The following is an 18050-nucleotide window of genomic DNA, read 5'->3' as shown; positions in this document are numbered from 1 at the left end:
AAGATTGGTCAGAACCAACTCCAAGGAATTAATCTCCAATGGTGGACTTTCAAATATTTAAGATTAAACTTTGCGAGGTAGGAAGCCTTCTTGATGCCCATGTAGTTTTAAATAGGCAGGTGCCTTTGAATGAAGCCCTTCCTTTTTACCTGCCTATTATTTTAATCTTTATACTGTGAGTGAATTTGGTTCCTTTGAACTCTGGTGCTTCGTTGTGGCCGTTTTATCAAACTTGCAGCTTTTTGCTACAGAGAATATTATCCAAATAGAATCTGGACAGTGCTGACCTAAAGAAAACTGTGAAACTACCTCTAAGTATATTGTTTGCAAATGCTTTGTGCTATTTAGAGGATTCACATGAAATTATGTGGAAATACTTTATAAGGAATAGCTCTAAGTGCCTCTATATTAGGATTCTCTGGTAGAATGTATTTTCAATTTTTGCCACAAGAGGGAGAAGTTATTTTTATAGTCATACCTACATTTTTGTTTGGTTTAAAAAATAGGACTCACATAGCTTCTCTCTACGGAACAGCAGCTATGAACATATGCCTGTCCTAACTAATAGAAAGAGTAGTGTGTGTTTAAATAAGATTTTGAAAGTCATGTGTGAGAAGAACTGCTAGGTGAATTAATGATGCAGAAGTAAAGCAGTTTTGAAGAACACGCATGTGCAGGTGGACCCAGGAATTGGACAGAGTTTATCGTGATTAAAATTACCGTTGTTAGAGTTACACATCACTGAATTGCTTTATCAGCTCTTTAAGAATAATAAGACTCTATTGATTAGTTTTCTGCATTATGCTTTTTAAAGAAAACTTTGAAATAATCTCAAACTTACGTGAAGGTTGTAAATACTGTACAAGTAAAGTTTCTCCACTTTGAGAGTAAGTTGCTGTCGTAAGGCCCCATCACCCTCCAGTACTTTTGTATTCCCAAAAAGAAGGGATTCTTCTATGTAACCACAGCACAGCCATCAAAATCAGGAAGTGAACACTGATACATTACTCCCGTCTAATCCTCAGGCCCCATTCAAGTTTTACCTATTGTCCCAATAAAGTTTTATAAGAATTTAGTTCAAAATCGTGTGTTGTCTTAGGTTGTAGCATCTCTCATTTCTTTCACTCTGGGACAGTTCCTCAGTCCTGAGTTTTGCTGTGCACAGCGCTTTTGTAGATTATAGGCCAGTTATTTTGTAAAATGTCCCTAAATTTAACTATATCTGTTTCCTCATGATGAGATGCCAATTGTGCTTTTCTGGCAGGGATATTATAGGAGCGATTGTGTTCTCATTGCATCTGGGTAGTGCACAATTCCAGTTTGCCCCATTTCTGATGGCATTTATTTTGATCAGTTGCTTAATGTACTACCTATCAGGCTTCTCCACTGTAAAATTACTGTTTTTCCCTTTGAAATATTTTGTGGGGTGGTAGTTTGAAGTTATGTATGTATCCTGTTCCTGACCAAAATTTCAGTGTATTAAGGTCAGAATGGATTTATGATTTTCTAGTCAATGGATTATGATGTTAGTAATTTTGAATTTCAAATTGTCCCACATTGGGCCAGTGGGAACCCCTTCAAGGTGGCTCCTGTGTTCTTTTGACATGTTGCCATCATTTTTTAAGCACTTTCTTACTTTTGGGCATACAGGATTTTCCAAACTCATCTTGTACTTGCCATGCCCCAGCTCTGGAATCACCTATTTATCTACCTTTTAGTGGCAATTGGTCTTTAGGAACCACGATTTGTATGTGTGATGTGCTTATTACAATTGGGATGTCACTGCCCCCACTCTTTCTCAGTGGACATTCCTAGGGAATTTTATGAGTGTATGTGCACACACACGTATATCTTTTAAATTTACGTACAACACTCTCCCTCTCCTATATGACAACCTTCTCACCCCAGTTGAGCTCCAACACCCTGTATAGGGTTTCTGTCCTCCCCTACTCATGAGAAGAGCTTCCTAACCCCACTCAGCCACCAAAGCTTTGGCTTTGGGACAGAGTTGGGGGAATGAAAATGGTCATTACAGAAAACATGTAAAGATTTAAAAATTCTAAATAAAAGTTACTCATAATTTCATCACTCAGAACTATATTTTGATGTGTTTTCTTTTACTGTAGTGAGCAAATTAGTAAAGCTGAATTGAGAAGGGTGAAGTGTTTATGCCAAAAACACAGAATTTCATTTTGAAGGAATTAAATTTGAAATACATACCATATGTTTTTCTATAATATCTCCTTGCTGTTATGAGTAGTTGCTAATTAATGATAGAGTACCTCAGAGAAACTGTGTGAATGGAAATCTGACCATTACGGACTGAATACCAATAGAATATTTTTGCTAATAAAGTTCAAAGGAAAAATTATCATAAAATTGTTTTGTAGGGCAAAAAATTAAAATATATTTAAATAAGATAGACTTTATGTGCGAAAGGAGTCTGTATCTAGGATGGATTTAAAACTTAATGTGTAATAGAGTCTATACATGAGCAAATTACTCAACTCTCAGTTTCCCTGTTAGGGCTCTATGATCGCTGCTAGGAATAAAGTTCTACAATTCTAAATGCAAGAAAATGCAGGCATTCTATTATGGGCTTATTGTGATGTCAGAAGTACATTACCTCGAGAAGTTATGTCTGAGCCCACCTGGGAATATCTGAGAGCCGAAGCATCTCCTAGTGCTGCCAGCATACAATGACCATATACCTGTCATTAAGAGCTAAGGCATCTTAATGTGCATCTCGATTTTGTCACTTACTGATTACGTGACCTTGTAGAAGTGTTGGAAGGTGGAGAAAAAAAGGCGTTTGCTATCATTTTTCATCCTTACCACTTCTGTCAACTTTTTGAAGGTGTTTCCAATCCTCTGTGGGATCACCTCATTCATTCATTCTTTATCTGACAAAGATTTATGGAAATTCTAATCTTTGCCAGGCACTGCATTAGAAGTTAGGGATATTGAGATAAATAAAAAGATCCTGCCCTCAAGAGTCTAGCCTGGTGAAAGAGTTAATGTATGCAACCAATTACGGCACTCTGTAACAAGTGCTGCAGTAGCGGCATGGACCCAGCTGCTGTGACAGCCCAGAGGGAGCTGTTACTAAATCTGTGCGCTGGTAGGGGTGGGGTAGGTAATTAAAGCTATTAAAGTTATCTTTTATTAAACACCTACTGTCAGGCTCCTTGCTAGTAAATTCATTTGTTACTGCACTTAATCCTCACATGTAGGTACTCTTATTATCCTCATTTTACAAATGAGAAAACTGAGGCACAGAGAAGTTAGATAACTTGATCAAAGTTATATGTCTAAAAAGTAATAGAGTTAGAACTCAAACTGTACTTGCAGGCTTCCAGAGCCAATGCTTTAGCCATTTTGTTCTATTACTTCTAGGAAGATTTCATGAAAGGAGTTTACATTTCAACTGGGCTTTGAAAAGGCAAGGAGCATTTCAGGAAATGGGGCAGGGGAAGGGGCATTCCAGGTAGAAGTGACACACTTGCAAAGTGTGAGTCACTGGCATATTAACTGAATGGGCAGGCAGGAGTAGAGCTCAGGGTGTGTGGTCTGTCAAAAAAGGCAAGTAAAGCTGGAGTACTTGGGTCAGAGTTAGCTTATTAAGAGTCTTAAATGTTATGCTAATTGTTCAGGCTTTGTCATAAAGATAACAGACCCAACCATTGATAATTAAATAGGTAAATGACATGAATAACTCTTAAAAAGATGACTGATAGGAATGTATGCAGTGGATGAGAAGAGAGCAGAAGCTAGGCTACTACACTAATCTGGGTGGTGAAGGCCAGAACGAGGGGAGCAGCACAGGAATAAAGAAGACGTGATGGCTGGAGGAAACACTTGGAAGATTAAATCAATAGGGCTTATCTATTGTTGCTTATTGGATGTGGAGGGCAAGGAAGAGAAGGAATCAAGATGATTCCAAGATTCTTAGCTTATGTATCTTGGTGAATACCAATATTACTGACATACATTTGTAAAAGTAGGTTTAGGGGGAATGTCAGTGAGTGCTGAAAGAACGTCTATTCTTTCACCAAAAGAACTTAAGTTCATGTAAAAAAATTAAACTTTTTAATCATCTCCGTTTTTTCTGAAATGCTAAAAATTGTGGCAGAAGAAAATCCCTTCTTCGTCTATGGCTATGAAACACAGGGGAATGATTTTAAAATTTGAATAACATTATTTGATAAATGTATAATTGTAGAGTTTTTGTTTTTTGCTTAAAGCAAAAAAAAAAAAAAACAACTTTGTAGCATCTTGGTGTGTGGCTAGAATGCATAGACTCAAATGGAATGACACCAGTTTCCCCCTGAAGTCAATCGTTTAGAAAGTTTAAGTTGGGGAGTATTTAGATGACTTCCTATAGGTGGACTGTTTACATGTTAGGGATGCTTTATACCCTGCTGCCCAGTTCTCAGCCAGACCCCACATTAACCCTGAGGATGTCAAGTAGCTGCTTCTGGGAAGAAAGTGCAGATCTATAACATCGTTCTCAGCCATTATATTTAACTGTAATCCCGAAGAATGCATGTTTATCTCAGTAATGTTAATAAAAATGGCTCCTTGGCGATAGTATGTGGAAAGTGTAATTACAAATTATGGCTATGCCACAAACTTTTTTTATTGATGGATTTCAGACAGGTTTTGAAAGCATATTTTTGGATTTTTTGGAAGTTTAACATAACTGGGTTGTCTAAAGTGGACTACTAATTAACCAAAGGATTAGCAAAATCTAGAGGTCATTTATTCTGAATCTGAGAGAAAAAAAACCCCACATGTTGTCTGTTCTGCTTTAGCAGTTAACACAATGAAATCAAATTATTTTTATTGTGATTACTAATGGCTTTGACCAAAAGACAGCAATTACAGAATATTAATATTTTTATTAACTAAGAATTATGGATACATTTCATTAAAATTCTGAGATTATATTTAGTAAATATTTTAATACATATTTAACTTCCATCAGTAAAGAGAAATGTGTCTAAAATAGATTTTAATATTTTGATTTTTATATAAAGATTATATATAAGTGAATGATAGTCACACATAACAAAATACACATTCATTTCAAGTGCATTTGGAAATTTCCAGAATTGACTATGTGCTAGACTGTGGTGTCCTAACTTTTCAAAATTCTGAAATTTATTCAGAGTATGTTCTGTTACTACAGTGGAATTAAGCTGGAAATAAAAGTTTACGAAATGTTTTCCATACACTTGGAAACTAAAGAATTTCTAAATGACTTTGGAGTAAAAAGAAATTACAATGGGTTAGAAAAGATTTTAATTGAATGGTAAAATTACAACTTATCAAAACTTGTGGGATACAGCTAAAGTAATGCATAGAGAAAAATTTAAAGCCTTGAATATATTAGGAAATGAGGAAAGCTGAAAACAGTTATTTAAATATCCATTTCAAAAAGTTAGAGTAAAGCATCAAGTTAAACACGTAGAAAGGAAAGAAGAAAGGAAAATAATAAAATATAAAACAAACCTACAGGAGAGAGGATCAATAAAAACAAAAGTTGGTTTTCTTATAAAGACTAACGAAACTGATAAACCTGTGCAAGACTGCTGAAGAAAAAAGAGAAAACACTACCAATATTAGGAAAGAAGAGGGAAACTTCTGCATGTTCTACAGACATTAAAAAGAAAACAAAAGGTTAATATGACCAACTCTTTGCCAATGAATTTATAAAACTAGATTAAATGGTTAAACTACAAAAAATTTTAAAAACTTAACAGCAAGTGATATAAAATAAAATAGAAAACATTAACAATTCTGTATCTATTAAAAATAGTGAATCCATGATTAAAGATTTTCCTTTGAAGAAAACTTAGGGTCAGGTGACTTCCCTGATTAATTCCTCCAAACATTAAAAGAAGAAATAATACCAATTTTTCACAAAGTCAGAGAATAGAAAAGGAGGAAAAAATTGCCAACACTTTTATGAAGCCAACATAACCTGGACGCCAAAAACAAAGATGTTACAAGAAAGGAAAATTATAGAACAATCTCATGAGGGTTGTTCTAAAATCCTAAACAAAATATTAGCAACACAAACCCAGTGATACACAAAAAAGGAAAATATATCACAAGCATATCAAGTTTATTTCAAGAATGGGAGGTTGACTAAATATTTGAAAATTAATGAAATTTACCACATTAACAGTGTTAAGGGGAACAATCATCTAAGAAGCAGAAGAAAACCAGTGAAATTCAATACCCATTGATAATAATAATAACCACTTTGCAAATTAGGAATCAAAAGGAATTTCCTTAGTCTGACAGAGTATCTACAAAAAGTATATATAGCAAACATAATGGTGAAATACTGATAACTACCTTCCTGAGATCAGTAACAAGGCAAAGATGTTTGCTATCACTACTTCTGTTTAGCATTGTAATGGCAAGCCTAGCCAATGCAATAATGCAAGAAAAAGAATTATAAGGTGGAAAGGAAGAGACAGAACTGTCATTATTTGCAAATGGTGTGATTGTGTACATAGAAAGTCCAAGGAGTCAACAAATAAGTTGTCACAGTAAGTAAATTTAGCAAGGTTGCTGGATACAAAATCAACATACTACAAATTAACTATACAAATGATTGTCTACACCAATAAACAATTTGAAAATAAACTTTTAAAATATATTTTACAAAAATATCCAACACCTAAGAAAAAAGTTAGTGAAAGACATCTATGCATAAGTCTATAAAACATTATTGAGAGAAATTAAAGGGAGTGAAAGGCCGTATTCATGAGTCAGAAGACTCAATATTATAAATCAGTTATCCACAAAATGATCTACAGATTTAATAAACTAATCAAAATCTCAGTTGGTTGTTGAAATTGACAGGCTGATTCTAAAATTCATATGGAAATGCAAATGTCCAATAATAGCCAAGAGATTCTTAGAGAAGAAAAAGTTGGAGAACTTTCATCACTAAACACCAACACTTACTACAAAGTTCCAGTAATTAAGACAGTGTGGTGTTGACAAAAGAATAGAAAATTAGACCAATAGAGCAGAATAGAAGGTCCAGAAACAGACTGACATGTACTTGAATACCTGATTTATGATAAAATTGGTGCTGAGAAGTAGCATATATATATATATGAATCTTAATTACCCCCACCCCCACTTAATACCATACACAAAAATAAGTTCCAGGTGGAATTATGCACCCAAATGTGAGAGAGAAAACAATAAAGCTTCTAGAAGTTAACAGGCAAATATCTTCATGATGGTATAGGCAAAAATATCTTTGCAAGTAACAAAAAGAATTAACTCTAAGTTTGATTACATTAAAATTAAGAACTCGCAATCATACTAAGGCAGAAAATGAATGGCCTTTGCAATCAGGAGTGAGGGAGTCAGAATAGAAAGAGCCCCTGAATCTTTGGAGCCTAGAGATTGGGAAACTGGATTTAAAGGCATGAAGATTCTTGAAGAAATTTGTTGGTGAGAGTTAAAAATTAAGTTGAAAAGGCAAAAGAGACTAGGAAAAATATTTGCAATATGCATAATTGACAGGAGATTCATATCCAAAATATATGAATTACTATAAATCATTAAGAAAAAGACATTCCAATAGAAAAACGGGCAGAAGATTTGAAACACGATCCACAAAGGAGGATATCCAATGCCCAACAGACATGAAAAGGTGCCAATTTCATTGGTTATCAGAAAATCGCAAATTAAAACCACAATGAGATACCATTACACATTCCCCAGAGTAGCAAAAATTAAGAAGCCTTGACAATTCCATGTGTTGGCAAATGTGAAGCAAGTGAAATTCATATATCTTTCTGATGGGAACAGATATATTGCTATTTCAATAACTATTTGCTGTTTTCTACTGTATATGCATACCTAGCAATTCCTCTCTTTCCTTTGAGGAGAAGGAAAGGTAGTGTCTGAGGAGAGTAGTGTCTCAAGAGAGTAGCGTCTGGGGTGTTGTTTTATTTCTGGATCTGGGCACACAGTTACATGAGTGTGTTCACTTTGGAATAATTCATAGAGAAGTACATTTACAATTTGTACACTTCTGAATTTGTTATATTTAATAAAAAGTCTATGTGAAAGGAAGTAATTGAGTGAGACAGCAGTATTCAATTCTGTATCCATAGCCATTAATGGTGCTGTTAAAAATACAATAGAAGCCAAAGGCGTATTTTCCAGAACTTTCTGGATATAATACAACTCCTGGCCTGTGCTGTTTGTTGAATAATTAATGTCATTTGACCTCAAAGGATAAGACCTACTAGAGAAATTCCTGTGTAGATGGATTAAAACACCTGTATATAAAATATTTTTTCTCTTTTCTCATTTCTAAAGTAATGTATACATGCTGTAAATAATGCGAACATTACAGAAACATACGATGCAGGATAACCAGAGATAGTGTAGTGTACTCCTGCTTTACTGGCTTGATCTACAAAAGGTCAATTTTTAAAAATTAAAATTCTAACAACTCTAATCCAACACCTTGAATTCCCCCAAACCTAAGGTCATAGTGGTTAATAAAGCTTTACTGCATGCTTGGGGGATAACCAAAGGACAGCTCCACAGTGATTTACTGTGCCATCGGCAGTGATTTTTTTCAGGTTCATGAGCCCCGAGTTCAATATCAGAGACCCTGTGGAGTTTCTATCTGGCTCCTAGATGTTGAGGCCAATTTAACATGCATCAACAAAACTCTCCAAGAACTTTCATGCTCCAACTCCAGACTCAAAAAGGCTTTCTGCCCCACCCCCACACTCTCGATTCCAAGGCCCATTTGTTTTTTCTGCTTTAAAATGATTGAGAGAGGGACTAGAAGGTCAGTCACAGTAGAATGGATTTCTCAAAGCCCAAGTCAGTTCATTTTAATAACCCCACATAATAACACTTGAGAATCCTATCTAAATCTACATATAGGAAAACATTTCTCCAACGCTTCAAGAGCCCAGCATAGACAACACTATATTCAGTTACTAAACAGAACTCCTAGTGATGATAGCTAACACTCATGGAACATTTACTTTGTGCCAGATGTCATTTTAATGATTTTACATTCAATCTGCACAAAAACTCTGACGTAGATAGTAATATTGTCATCATCATTTTATGGATGGAAGAGTCGAGATATGGAGAAACCCAATGCAAATCCACCCAGGTAGGGGAAGGTAGAACCAGGATTAAACATGGGCAGTCAGACACCAGTATCTGTACTCTTAACTACCATGCTACATTTCTTGGAAAAGCAGTTGCTCAGATTATAACTTCTGCATTTGGACTTCTGATGACTTCAAATGTTTCTCCAAGATCAACTGATGAACTCTTAATGTTGTGTAACCAAAGAGTCTATCCTGGATAATTTTCCTCAAACAAAGGGTACATCTCCGAATATAATGGATTTATCTTCTACAAGCAATCCAAACTATCCAGAAACCCCTAAAAGCCAGATCATTTCACAGAACAAAACAGAACATTTAAAAAGTGAAAAATCCCAACAATCTTGCTCAGAGCTTAACTCTGTTAGCAGTCATGCCATGGATTATGACTGGTATAGATTCTCAAACTTGTTCTTACTCTTAAAGAAATCCATACTTTTCACGCTCAAATGTGCAGCAAGTTGAACACTGATGTGGCCCTTCACAGCAGGAGCAGAGGTTGGAAATGCCTGAACAAACAGGAAAAGTTGAGGGAGTAAGCCTTTCCTTTGCTATTTTGAGGCAGTGGGTAAGAATTTATAGGCCAGTTGGTAACAATGTTGACTAAATGTTGGGCTAGGCCAAACCCAAAGCCTGGTCCATGTTCAAAATGAGCAATAAAGACAACTTGGACCCTTTTTAAGGTTACTTTTACCCAATTCACAGACCTGCAAATGAGCAACAGTGCAAGTATGTAAGTGGAGAGGCCCCGATATCTCCTTTGCTGTTCACGGAAGGGTGCGCAAAGTTCAGAAGTCAACACAGCACATTTCCAGTGAGGAATCACCGCAAAACCTCGTAGAGTTTTATTAGCCCGGCATAGAGGTCCTGTCTGCACTGAGGGTTTACTTTATCATTCACTTAGTTCAATAAATATTTACTGAATGCCTACTATGTGCTAGGCACTGTTCTAGGCACATGGGAGATACATCAGTGAACAAAGTCCCAGATGTTATTGAACTTACATTCCAGCAGCAGAAGCCAATCAATATAATGAGTAAATTCTACAATACATTAGAAGGCGGTAAGTGCTTTGGGGAAAAAAAAATAGATCAGGGTATAGAGAAAAAGAAGAGTTGGCAGGGAAGAGTTCCTGTTTTAAATGTGGTGGTCGGGATGGCAGGGTCAGCTTCATATGTGTGCAGTCTGTGTGGTGGCACAAGGCCCACACCCAGTAGGGACTGCACTTGGTTGAATGCTCTGCTGACATCATCTTGAAATTGTTAATAATTTTATCTTTGAACTTATGTTTTTTAAATGAAGTCTGATGGGAAAGTAGAGGATGTATATAAGCAGGGGAAATATGCACAATTTGCATATCTGCATGTCTGTTGAGATTATAATTGAAACTATATTGCATTGGTATATTAATTTGGGGAGAAGTGACATTTTTGGAATATTAAGTTCTCTCCATCCAACATGGTTTGTTTTTCTATCTGGTTTCGTGTCCTTTAGCGATATTACATAGGTGTTTTCTATTTAGGGTCAGCACATTTCTTTTTTAATCTAATTGAGTTTAAATTCTATTTAAATTTATTCCTAGCACTTTTCTGGGCGGACAGCAGGTTCAATGTAAGGCACATCTTCTTCATATTAAAAATCAGCATTTTGTCCTTTGACTTGTAAGCACAGGAGAAGGGAGAAAGTTTTGAGGAAACATACAACCAGAAACAAAATAGTCTGTTGTTTCCTGGCATGTTGTATTCCTGATTGTCCTTTCCTTGCAAGTTTATTCTTCTCCCTCAAACCCTTTCGAATTGGGTAAATCATCCCCTTCAGGGGAAGACAGAAGGATCAGCAAGTCTCAAAGTTAAAGTTGTGGATAAGACGAGGCCTGTACTGGCCATGAGAACAGCCTGCTCCATGTCGTTACTTGTTGGGGCATCCATGGTTGTCAGCAAGACCAAAGAGAAGTAGCCGGAGAGGTCAGTGACCCCATGGCCACTTGGGTGGGGACTATATGTGTACCTTTGACACTGAAAGCCAGTGAGGACTGAATGCAAAGAGCAGCACAAGCAGGGCCCACAGGGGCTGATGTGATGTGTGGCCCAAGCCTGATTTGCGCAAACTAGGGGGAATGGAGCTCGTCTCAGATCCATAAGGCTGTAAATCTTACTGTACACTACAACAGACACATTAGTCAGCAGAAATATGTTCCCCAGCAGTGTAGGACATGCAAATGCGCAGAGATGCTAGATGGAAAATAAGAGCGAAATCTGCAAAATAGCAACAGCATCATGGCAGAAAGAGGTGAGCATTCTAGTCTAAAACTAAGTGGACACAGAGGTGTCTGGTATGCTGCTACAGAAGAAGAGAGAGGAGGTACGAGACCAGGTCTGAGACTGCTTCTGTGCACTTTGGGCTATGGAAGACATCCAGCCTTAGAGAAAATGAGCGGAATATAGTGAATTAGTTGTGCCTAAACGAACGACTTTAGTGTACCCACGTGCCGTTTACTCATATAGATGTAGTCTTTTACCAATTCATTCCTTTGTTTACAGTGGCCAAGGAGATCTTCATTCAGGTATTAAAACAGAATAGAAACAAGAGTATCTTCTGCACCCAGCTAAATTTCTAGCCATGCTGTTGGTTTCTACTGGAAGGCTTTGTTGTCAGGCCCTAGTTTCGTAGACCACTGCAGTTTTGAGGTTACGGGAAGGTAGAACAGAAGGTGGTTGTTTGGATCCAGGATGGCAGTACGGCTCTTCAGCATTAATTTTCTACCTAAGCGTTGTGTGAACCACAGGCTGGGAAAGAGTTAAGTATGTCAAACTGCACACACAAAATAAGAAGAGGGAGAAAGGAATGTTACCAACATATTTTTTTTTTTTATTAATGTTATGATAGATTACAACCTTGTGAGATTTCAGTTGTACATTTTTGTTAGTCATGTTGTGGGTACACCACTTCCCCCTCTGTGCCCTCCCCCCACCCCCCCCTTTTCCCTGGTAACCACCGATCAGATCTCCTTATCAATATACTAACTTCCACCTATGAGTGGATTCATATAGAGTTCGTCTTTCTCTGACTGGCTTATTTCGCTTAACATAATACCCTCGAGGTCCATCCACGTTGTTGTGAATGGGCCAATTTTGTCTTTTTTTATGGCTGAGTAGTATTCCATTGTGTATATATACCACATCTTCTTTATCCAATCATCAGTTTCTGGGCATGTAGGCTGGCTCCACGTCTTGGCTATTGTAAATAATGCTGCGATGAACATAGGGGTGCAACGGACTCTTGAGATTTCTGATTTCAGGTTCTTAGGATAGATACCCAGTAATGGGATGGCTGGATCATAGGGTATTTCTATTTTTAACTTTTTGAGGAATCTCCATACTGTTTTCCATAGTGGCTGTACCAGTTTGCATTCCCACCAACAGTGTATGAGGGTTCCTTTTTCTCCACAACCTCTCCAACATTTGTCGCTCTTGGTTTTGGATGTTTTTGCCAATCTAACGGGTGTAAGGTGATATCTTAGTGTAGTTTTGATTTGCATTTCCCTGATGATTAGCGATGATGAACATCTTTTCATGTGTCTATTGGCCATACTCATATCTTCTTTTGAGAAATGTCTGTTCATGTCCTCTGCCCATTTTTTGATCGGGTTGTTTGTTTTTTTGTTGCTAATCAGTGTGAGTTCTTTATTATTATGGAGATTAACCTTTTGTCAGATAAGTTGTTACCAACATATTTTTAAACAAAAGACATGAAAATGGCGGCTCTTCTGGGAATGAAAAAAATTTTCCTTTTCTTACATATTGACAGCCAGAGGGGGTTATTATTGAGAATATGGGTAAAGTTACTGCCAGTTTCTGTTGGTACTCATTTTTAAAAAGAAACTATGGAAACGAGGAGAAGGAATATTAATTAAGTTCAAATTTGGAACGTCTTTGCCAGGAGTGGGTGAATGAATTCAATGAAGCAACCTGTTGGGTTGTAATTCAGTGTTTTGTTAGCAATTTAATAGAACACTGAACTTTTCATAAGTTAACACTTTATTTTAATAATCTTATTAAAAGGTTATTTCTTGATAAGATTAGTCCTGGAAAGTGATTTTGTTTTAAATTTAAAGAACTAGTGTATGTTTTCCTTCTTTTTCACAATTTTGAATAATCACGTTTTTGGTGATTACTAAAACATGTTTAAATACATTTACATGCTAAAAATAAAAAGCACAAAATAATACAGACAAATAAATGTCTTTCCCACTCCAGACTCTCAGTCTCCCCCACCTCTAGGTGAAGAAACCTGTTACTAGTTGATTGTGTATACTTTAGAGATATTATTTGCATACAAATTCACAAAATCTGTTGTTTGTTAGACCTATTATAACTCTTTAAAACAGTTCCCTATTCTATATGCATTCAAGGCCCTTTGTTGATCACATCTTTTGGGTGTTACTAAGAACACATGCCTTTCGAAAGAACGTTTTCTAATAATGAGAGTAACGTGGATGTTTGGAGAGGGTAATGCTAATGAGAAAGTACGAAATAGGAGAATTATTCACCCGAATAAACTTGGAGAGTTTACAAGCAAAGCTTCACTGTCCCCTGCAGGGTTTAAAGGAAGTTTCCACATTGCAATGTGAATATGTCGTGGTCATCTTAGTTCTTAGACTGATTTCCTTCTTTCTAGTGGGGAGGATAGCAATGTTGGGAAAACACTGACTAACCCGAAAATCGGCTCCATTTAAACGTGGAGCTTCGTTCTAAACACAAGCACAGTCTGCTGAAGGGCTCTGAACAGCAAGCTGCGTGCCTTGCTGAGTTTTATTCCAAATAGACAACAGCAGATGGTAACAATGCACTTCTCATAGATGGTAGGAGGGAGGCAGTCTTGTTTCAAGTAATACTATTTCTGGGCGATAATCCAAAATGCACAGTAGGCAGAAGTTAAAAGGAAGCGCTTGCTTTTAGGTTTTTAAAATATATCCCTTAATCCTGGGTGATGATTGACAATCATGATTTAGAGTATGAGGGGCCTCTCTTTAATCTGGCAAGTTTGATGTTATTTGCGTATCTAGTAGGGCTTTTATTCAACTAAAACTAAGTGGAAGCCTGTGCAATTGATGCCGCATTTCAGAATTGATTCCTGGCCTGGTGCTCTATTTACAGATTAGTAAGTACACAGGATCCGACCTCCTCATCATCTTTTTGAAATTTAAAGGCTCTAAAAGGCACATTTACAATTAAAATGTTTCTTGCTGTGTAAGACTATGACCAGGAGATGACGTTTTTTCCCTGTAATTTAATTTCTTGAGAAAATAAGCAGTCTGTAAGATTATATTAATCTTGATTTGATTCTTAAAATATAATATTAGCCATTGGTATTTACAAATGATTAAAATGTTGTCATTACTGGGTTCATGTGGTTTGTTATAAGTTCTTGGAAGACGTTTTAGTGAATTACCTCCTGTTCTGTTACAAGGTGTCTAGTGAAGCTTTTGCAAGGAAGAGAGCAATGTTCAGGAGTTGTATTCTTCTTGTTTTACCAGTTGTGACAAAAAATTGATTTAAAAGCACACATCATTACCATATAATTATTTAAATCATAATCTCCAAAACAAGATTAACTAAGAAAAGAAAATGCCCAGGAATGAAAGTTAGATGAGTTTTCCACCAGTAACAATGAACCGTGATTTTCGTCGAGGCACTGAAGCACTCGCATTAATGTCTCTGCTACAGTTGCATTAAACAAAGCGAAGTGGGCTTGTGAGAAGTGAGAGAGCTATATGTGAAGCCTGAGTGAGGTAGAGTTTGACCTGTGTTCTCATGATGATGTTTTTAATTATGTAATTTTGGGAAAAAAATGTAATAATTAAAATACGTTCCTTACAAAAGATTTGGAGAATGCAGAAAAATATAAAAAGAAAATAAATATTATCCTCAATCTCAATTTTCAGAGACGATCACTGTCATATGTAGTCATCAATTTTTTTCCCCTTACTCTTTTGCAAAGGTCCAAATTTAAGGGCTAAAATACACTTCCCAGGAGACATCCTGGCTGCTAGGAGCACACAGAAGCTTTCCAAAAGGGTTCCTGCAGCCTGTGGGTGGGGGTGGGGGTGGGGGTTGACACAAGTGCTGCGGGTTCTTCTGTGTTCTGTAGCTGCATCAGCAGAGGCTTCTCCCTGTAGAAACCCCAGAGATGGAGTCCTTTGTGCTTAGAATATATTCTAACCTAATAAGTGAATGTTGATGATACTTCTTTCTGTGAACATTTCAAAAGCCCATTTTGCTGCAGAAATGTGTTTGGTATTTAAAGGCTAATAAAATAAATCCAAGTGATAGAAAAATAGTTGGAAAATCATATTGGAATATCCACTGCAAACAGTTACTAAATCCAAATTTCCTTTTTTGCCTTTGGACTTGCAGTTTCTTGCCAGTAAATGATTGAGTGATTGTGAAAATGAAAATACTACTTGCCTACAGCTTCACTCAATTTATTCATAAGAATTGCATAGGTAACTCATCAAATCTTAACAAGGATTTTCTGAGAATAGTAGGTAAAACTAAGTCTACAGCCTCAAAAATTAAATCTCAAACTCTTGGAATGCCAAATCCAGGGAAAAGTCAAGGACCTTCCTCTCCAGTTAGCGATGGCCATCGTCCCAGAAACCTGTCCCGTCACATGGTTTTCCCTCTGCCTGGCGCACTCTTCCCCTCCCTTTCTCCCACCCTCACATCGCGGGCTGCACTCCTCCTTTGAGATGCTGCTCAGTGTCTCCTGTGCCCTGAAACCTTTGCCCAGGGCCCCTTGCAAGGTCCCCGGCCCCTCCTTCTGTGCTGCTGGGGTGCTTCACACACACCTCCACCGCAGCTCCCATCACCTCCGGGTTCCCCTATTTATTTACTGTCTCCCGTGGACCTGTGAGCTCCCAAATCTTAGCACAGCATTAAACAATGGTTTGTTGACTTATTAAATAGATGAATAAAATATAAATAGATGGGTGAATTTGCTCTTGAGATAAAGGTGTCCGGCACCCAGTCTAATAGCACAATTAGTACGCATGGTAGCAACAATAACAGTTTCTATGCTTATTACTCTTATTGAATAGTTCTCAGACATTGTGTTCAGTACTTAGTGAATTACTCGTTTCTGGTGATCTTATTATTATCCTTATTTTACCAAGGAGGAAACTCTGAAGCTTAGAAGGAGTAAATCACCTATCCAAAGGCATGCAACCAATAGCTCACAGAGTGGGGACTCAAATTCATGCTGTCTCATTCCAAAGCCTGCGTACTCACCAACCATAATCTGCTCTGTATAGAGTGATATTATTATGACAAGTGCCAAACGAGGTCACTTCCAGGTGGTCTACATGGCTCAGCGATTCTCAACCCTAGTTTTGAATCAGCTCATTTGGGGACTTTAAAAAATTTTTAGATTCTCGGCAGCCAATCTCAGAGATTCAGATTAAGGAGACCTTGGGAGGGTGGTGGTTGACATATGTACTTTTAGGAAGCTCAGCCCTGTGGATTGGGATGTGCAGCTCTTTGGAATGAGACAAAGTATATAAAGACCTCTTCAGTGTCTGGCGTATAAATATAAACATAACCGTTCCTTACCCTGAACCCTGCTAAGCAGGATGGCAGACAGAAAAAGAGAGCAGGGATTTCTTTGCAGCCCTGACTGTGGATTGCTCATTGGTTTAACAGATATAGTTCCCTGGTTCACAAACTTGGCTTTTCTTTGGACTCACCCCGGGGTAGTTTAAAAAAGAACCTGAGTTCACTGGCAACACATTTCTGTGGTATTTTTAGAACTCCTAATATATTGGTGCCGTGAGCTCCCACCCCTAGGGAAACTGATCTAATTGTCCTGGGGTTTGGCCTAGGTATCAGGATTTTTTAAAGCTCGCGGGTGACTCTCATGTGCAGAAAAGTGTGAGAACCATGAGTCTGGTTGAAGAGTCTGCATCAGACGCTGGGCAGCTGACTCTCTTCGGCAATATCTGTTCAGCAAGGGTGGCCTCTTGGGCGAGTCCTTCTGCTACTCCCAAAATCTACCATCAGAAAGCAGTTCTCTGTTCCATAGGCAAGGAGAAGGGGAGGCAGTGAGTACGGCTAAAATGTAGGGGCTCAGGTTTTCTAGAATTTCCAGAGGGGGGCTCAGGAAGCATTTTGGAGAGGCACTTCTTTGTTAACATATCTTCGCTCTAACTTTATTTTCACTGTGAAAGCTCTTGACCTTAATTTGACTTCCTGAGCCGAGGTGTAGGCTGGCCAACAGGAGTAGTCCATTTGGTAATCAAAGATCTCACTAAAAATGAGGACGTTGGGGTTAGGACTTGGGTAGTAGGTTGGTATGGGCCACCTCACAAAGGCGTGATCACTCATAAAACTGTGGTTCAGAGCCCACGAAGCTGAGAATCAGACCTGGATTTCTCAGGGACCTACCAAATTGTCACCCCATGAAACTTGTCCAAAAAAGGGACAGCCAGCTCAATCCGTCTCTTTACAGGAAGACCCAGAAGCCATTGTCACAGCATTACCATGTTAAATAAATTGGGGCCCTTTACTCCTTTCACTGAATGTGGAAATTATGGGGAGGCATTTGAACCAGGCCTAAGAAGGAAAATAATCCAACAGCAAGGAGAGAAAATAGAGATAACTGAAGGGTCTCAGTGCAGGCTCCGTGAACAGCAGTCAGAATGTAGTGTGGCTGAGAGGCGAACCATGAGATAGAATGATCCTAAGCCAAACGCACATGTCTGAAGGACCCTCAAGTGACCAGTCCCACAAAGCTCACTGGTGGAGGCAAAAAACATAGGATACAGGGGGCAACTTCAGCACAGGGGGCTCCACCTCTCCTTCCAATTCTCCCTCT

The sequence above is a fragment of the Equus asinus genome, chromosome 7 (assembly GCF_041296235.1).
Source record: "Equus asinus isolate D_3611 breed Donkey chromosome 7, EquAss-T2T_v2, whole genome shotgun sequence".
NCBI lineage: Eukaryota > Metazoa > Chordata > Mammalia > Perissodactyla > Equidae > Equus > Equus asinus.
This window is presented reverse-complemented; position numbering follows the sequence as displayed.